The sequence below is a fragment of the Neltuma alba genome, unplaced genomic scaffold, assembly GCF_004799145.2.
Source record: "Neltuma alba isolate B1F8T4 unplaced genomic scaffold, ASM479914v2 tig00000105_pilon, whole genome shotgun sequence".
Classification (NCBI taxonomy): Eukaryota; Viridiplantae; Streptophyta; class Magnoliopsida; order Fabales; family Fabaceae; genus Neltuma; species Neltuma alba.
Window position 1 is genome coordinate 254,400 of NW_021631921.1, and position 6,825 is coordinate 261,224.

The window sequence follows — 6,825 nt, forward strand, 5'->3', positions numbered from 1 at the left end:
ACCAGGAGGCCCCATTTGTTTAGCACCAGATGGTAATATTTGTGGGGGATTCAAACTTGGCCCATTTCGCCAAGAGAAATTTGGGTGATTTCTTAAATTTGGATTGTAAGTTTGAGAATAAGGGTTCCCTTGTGGTCTTCTTTGCGCATTATTCATATAATTGACTGTCTCCAAGGTGTATGGGCATTGATCAGAATGGTGTTCCTCATTACAATGGTCACAAGTGTATCCCGGAGCCTGAAGTGCATGAACTCCTACAGCATTTCCTTTCTTAATCTGCAATTCCAGATTGTCAAATCTCTTAGATATTGCTTCAAGTTGCGATGCAATATCCCTTGATGATGAAGAACTAGGCTCCTTATATCTCCCAGAACTTTGCCTTCTTTTGTTATACTGTTGCATAGTGCTAGATGCCACCTCTTCATACAGTTCATATAGCTCATTTACCTTCATCTTTCCGATTCCTCCGTTTGAAGCGGTATTCAGCATTGTCACTGTCTGATCATTCAACCCATTCCAGAAAGCTTCCATTAGAACATATTTCTTCTGCTCATGATTTGGACAATTTCTCCACATATCCTTAAATCTTTCCCAAGCCTCATAAAATAACTCATCCGGATGCTGCTCGAAAGAAAGCAATTCACCCCTTAATGTAGCACGTTTGCCCCTTGGAATAAATCTGCCCTTGAACTTAGACACAAGATCATCCCAAGTCTTAATGGAGTGTTAGGTAAAGAATTCAACCATGTTTTCGCCTTGTGAGATAATGACATGGGAAACAATCTCAATCTCAGTGCATCTTTAGTAACCCCAGTTTGTTTGAAGTTCTCACAAACCTCTATAAACTTGGTCAAATGCTCATTCGGATCATCCTTAAAATTTCCTTCAAAAGTACCCATCATCCCCAGTAGTTGAATCATAACAGGCTTGATTTCAAAATTCCTGGCTTGAATGTCTGGTAACCGGATACTTGAGTGAAAAGTCTGCCCTTCTTTATCCAAATAGTCATCCAGGGTGTACACATCGTTCTCATCTTCCTCCGCCATGTTTTCTTCTGATTCTGATTCAGGTGGTGGTGGTGGTGGCGGCGGCGGCGGAAGTAACTGAGTTTGTTGTTGAATCTCCGGTGTGTTTTCAGTTTCTCCCGACCTGGATACTTCTTCAGTAACTTCTTTCACAATAACTTCCAGTCTTCCTTGCATGCGTCAGGGGTTACCTGCACATTCAAATCAAAAACAAAAGTATCAAACTTATCAAGAGAAATGAACAAAAATAAACTACTGCTACTACCTATAATTACTACAAATGCTAACTGGAACTTAAGCGTAACCAAGCACACAATAAGGACAATCAACCTCAAAAACTCTAGCCGTTAGTCCCCGGCAACGGCGCCTAAAACTTGTTCACCAAATAACTTGACCGCAAGTGGACGGGTCGCAAGTAATATAAAAAGTATCGTTCCCTCAGAGACTAAGGCTAGATGAGTTGAAAAATCATAATTGTGTATTTGATTAGGTTAAGTGAAATAATTGTTGTAAAAGAGTTTGTGAAATGAAAGTTAAGAAAACAATGGTTTAAAGCAGTATAAAATCAAATCGACCTTGAAACAATTAATAGACTAGGGTTATTCTTCACTAAAGTACTTCATGAAACTGGATTAATTACTTCTCAAATAGTGTTTTACAATAAATTCAGTTAGCCTGGGTTTATAGAATTGATTAAGCTTTCTCAAGTGAAAACCAAATGTTGCAAACACCATTAAAACACAGCAATCTCTTGCTTTTGTTTGAAAAGGTTGCTCTTTAAAAACCAAAACCCATTTAGTCTATGCTAGGTCAACAAATACATCTCTGATCAATCGACAAACCATCTATTCACTCAATTAAATTTCTGGACTAGCATGTTTTTACCTAAGTTCACGATTTAGTTTAACTTTCTCAAGTTAAACTAATCAATCAATCAATCCAAATGATGGCCAGACAAAAGGAAGCATTAAGCTTAAAGTAAAAACAACTGAATATTATCATTAACACTAAAGAGATAGTAAAACCCAAGTCTCAATCCATACAATAGATCAAAATAACCCTAGAAAAACGGATTTAGCTATACATATCAAGTAAAGAACTACAACTATAGGAGTATCTAGTAGTCATAGCAGAAACAAGAAGGGAAGAAGAAGGAAACCCAGAAAATTCAAGATACAAGCTTTGAATCTCTTCTAGCTTCAAGCCCAAAGATTCCAAGCCTCCAAAACTCCAAACCCTAGCAGAGCCAGCCTCCAAAATTGCTCCAAAAGTCGAACTCTCCCAGAAAACCCCAGTGTCCACCTCTATATGCCCTAATTTTTTAAGTTAGGAAGTAAAACGCACAGCTGCGAGGGGCCAAGCGCCGCGGCGGATTGCTTCAGGCGCCGCGGCGCCTATTACAGAATGGCATTGTGACTCAGGCGCCGCGGCGCACGTGATAATTGGCCGCGGCGGATTTCACCGAACAAGTTGCTTCCGAGGTGGCTTGGGCACCGCGGCAGATTTCACAGAGGCGCAGTCCTCCCTTTCTGTGTGATCCGCCGCGGCGTTTTCTTCCATAGGCCGCGATGAATGGCTTCTTTTCAGCTCTTTCTCCATTCTTTACTCTCCTCAGGCTTTGTTTCCTGCAAAATTGACTTATAAACCCAATAAAAGAATGTTAAATCAGCTTAATTCAGTAGGAATTTTGAGAGGTTATCAGGAACTTATTTCTTAATGACTAAGTAATATATCCATGCTAATTTCTACTTGTCATCTATATGTTTGCTTTTCTGTTTGCAGTACGAAAATTATTTACACTTTGTTTTTTTGATAACTATAATGTTTACACTTTGTTGTCAAGTTAACAAGTTGTTGGGGTGGTTGATACCGGTAGCACAAGACCCAGACACATGGAAGGGACCTGCAGAATAGAATTTAGTTTAGGACTTTGTTGTTTGATTGTTGTTATTACACTTGTTAACTTGAGCTGATTGCTGTTTTAACCTAAATTGATGTGGCCTGTTGTAGGAACTTATTTCTTGATGACTAAGTAATATATCCATGCCAATTTCTACTTGTCATCTATATGTTTGCTTTTCTGTTTGCAGTATGAAAATTATTTACACTTTGTTTTGTTTGGTAACTACATGCTTACACTTTGTTGTCATCACAGTTTCAAGGTTAATTCTAGAAATGGCTAATTGGAATGATGATTCACCATGGAATGAAGATACTATGCAGAATTGGAATAACGATTAATGGTGGAATGAACATGACCATTCAATACGGTTATCCATGATTAATGAAGAATTAACACAATATGAAGCAGTAGGTGCATTGGTTGGTCATTATTATGAAATGTATATGTTTAAACAACCCTGCAGAACTAGTGAGCTGACAAGAAACTTATAGGTACAAGGCACTATGGAGGGGCATGATGATTGATGTCCAGAAATGTTTAGAGTGGAAAAACATGTTTTCCACCTCTTATGTATTAAATTGGAGGAACATGGTTTACAAAAGTCTAAGTATGTAGAAATTGAAGAAATGGTCACGATGTTTTTAAACACAGTTGCACATGGACAATGCAATAGGATGATACAGGAACGGTTTCAACGTTCAGGAAAAACTGTAAGTAGGCACTTTCACAATGTATTGCAAGCTTGCCTTAGCCTATCGAGTGAACTTATTCACCCCATAGACCCTACATTTCATGGAACTCATAGAAGAATTGAGAACAATCCATGTTATTATTCATTTTTTAAGGACACAATCGGAGCAATTGATGGCACTCATATATAGTGTGTTGTCCCTATTGTAAAATGAGACAAATTTATTGGCAAAAAGGGAAATCCATCACAAAACATTATGGCTGCATGTGATTGGGATATGTGTTTCACTTTTGTCTTGGCAAGATGGGAGGGATCTGCACATGATGCTCGTATATTTGACAGTGCTATTACAAATTCATTTCTTAGTTTCCCTCATCCACCTCCAGGTATATATTTACGTGATCCAATCATGCATCTTTTTTAATGATTTCATATTTTTATTCATTTCACAATCTCTCAAATTGTTTCATGAATCATTAGGGAACTATTACTTGGTTGATGCAGGGTATCCAACACCAAATAGATATCTAGGTCCATACAAATTTGAGTGCTACCACCTTGCAGACTTTTAACAACAAGTAGGATTCCAAAATAGTAACGAAGCCTTCAATTATTATCATTCCAGTTTAAGATGCACAATAGAAAGAACATTCGGTATTTGGAAGAATAGATTTCAAATCTTACAAAACATGCGTAGTTACGACTTCCAAACACAAATGTACATGGTTTGTGCAACAATGGCCATTCATAACCTTATAAGGAGACATTTAAGCTCCGACTTCTTTTTTGAACAAGCTGAAAATGGTAATATAGTTGGTGAACATGATCAGGCTAAAGCTAGTCAACCATCGTCTCCAAATGTTATATCACAGTCTTCATCGCATATGAATTGCATCTGTGATGCAATCAGAAACCAAATTATCCATAGCTTATCAATTAATTGATTATTATGTAATATTATTTCATTTCACTACTGCCAATTGGAGTTCAAGACATTTTTATCCATTCAAATTATGTTTAGCTTTATATTAGCAATATATTTTTTCATTTCGCTGATGCATTCAAATTTAATTCACTCAATCAATTTCACTTCTTCATATTAAATTAATTTAAATTTATTGTATTATGTCAATTCATTTTTTTTATCATGTTTCACTTCATATTTTAAATATTTCTTATGATTTCTCTAAATTTTTTAATTTTAATTCACTCATTAAATTTCACTTCTTCGTTATATTATCTCAATTCATTTTTCTTTCATCTTTCACTTTATATTTAAAAAAAATTTTATGATTTCTCTTAAATTTTAAAATTTAATTCACTTCTTCATATTAAATTATTTTAATTTCATTGTATTATGTGAAATCAATTTTTTTTAATTTTTTTTATTAAAACTCATAACCATTTTGGTCATTTTACAACCAAACTTATTTTTACTCAACCATAATCCAAATAACTTTTTACCAATATCACTTTTGCAAACTAGCTTTTTTGAACTCTAATCCAAACACAATTTAACTTATCTAATTTAGCTTTTACCCAACTTCACTTATTCATAAGCTACTTTTTCAATAAGTAGCTTTTTCAATCACTGATCCAAACAGAGCCATAGGAGGAATCATCAACCGTGATTCCAATATCATGATATAATTTAGTCTGGAATTGATTATATTCAACACAGATTTGACACAATACTCAACAAAAACGAAAATTAATCTGTTATTGTCATTGACAGTTTTATTGAAAAGAAAAATATGCACACTCTGATTCATGTCATTTTCATGCATAAAATTTTTGATAAAATACCTTTTTTCCCTTATATTTATTATTTTTTAAACTAATTTATTTAAATTTTTAAAAAATTTATAATCTAATATTATATAAGGATATTTTATCATGTTACATTTGTTAAAATTAAATAATTTTTTAATTTTCTTAATATACTCAAATTATTTAAGTAAATCTATTTACTACATATTAATATTTTATCTTGTAAAATGAAAAAAATATGTGATATCAACTTTTGAATTATATGGACTTATAAAAATAACAACAATGTGACTTAAAAATATAAATGCTGGTAAAAGAAAACTTAAAAATATAAATAAGAAACATATCACATGTACTTTATCACTTTATCAGAAAGTCAATGATATCTAGAATTAGCCTTACCTGTTTTTTGGCCGAAAAGATGTATATATTTTATTTATTGTAGTTGAAAGCTTGATCTTAAAATACAACTTTCTTTTTTCTTTTTACCCAATTTGAATTATAGGCGCGTCATAGCCTTTTGAAATAAAATGAATACAAAAAATAAAATGAATACAAAATATGTATCCGGCCCAATGTTAAAGGTACAACAGAACTTACTTGTTGATGAGCTTGGAGACCAAAGTCGGGATCTAACTTTATTTTGTCTTTTCTTTTGGTTGTCATTTGCATTATTTTAGACTTCTTTTGGTTCCACTTTAATAAATTAGATTCTATGTGAAAACAACATTGAATTTTATGGGTTTTTTAAATGTTATATATAATAGTAATTAATATTAATATTGATTTTTTGAGACATTAATATTGATATATATATAATCCATCATAAAAAGAAATATAAATTTTAAGAAAAAGAATAAAATTCTCTGCGTTATTTTTGAATTCAGAATAACGTTGCATTATGAGAAATGCTTTATTATGTACTTGCATAAATTCTTATCTAATTATCATCTAAAGTTTAGTTCTAGTTTGTTTTTATTTCATTGATATATGAATCCACTGGCTTGTCAAAAAGATATACAAATACACAGTGTCTTGTTCTTTAAAATCACATTGCTTACATACTCTCTAATTTTATCATCTGCTGTCTGGTTTTTGGCAAAACTGATTGAACAAATTTCATCATCTAACCAAATTATCATAAATTATTTCTCCAGAGTCACAAACTGGTGGTGGTGGAAGCTGATTTATAAGTTGCATTAACTTTCTATTAAAATATAGCAACTTTCTAACTTATCCCTATTTAATATATATACCTTTAAAAAAATAATTATCTACACTATAATAAATGAAGAACAATGTAGTACATTCATAGTAAAAATTTAATAAAGTGGCTTATAAATAAGAACAAAAAAAAACTTTTTCTCTTTGTTCTATAAATAGGACCAGAGGAGTATATTAAACACGAGAGATAATAGTAATTACCTCACATACCA

At 32.9% G+C, this 6,825-nt stretch overlaps 1 pseudogene; it reads left to right on the plus strand.

Annotated features, from left to right (window-relative positions):
- LOC114727231 (L-ascorbate oxidase-like) overlaps positions 1-6,582 on the plus strand; it is a 104,859-nt pseudogene extending 98,277 nt beyond the window's left edge.
- The last annotated feature ends 243 nt before the right edge of the window (positions 6,583-6,825 follow it).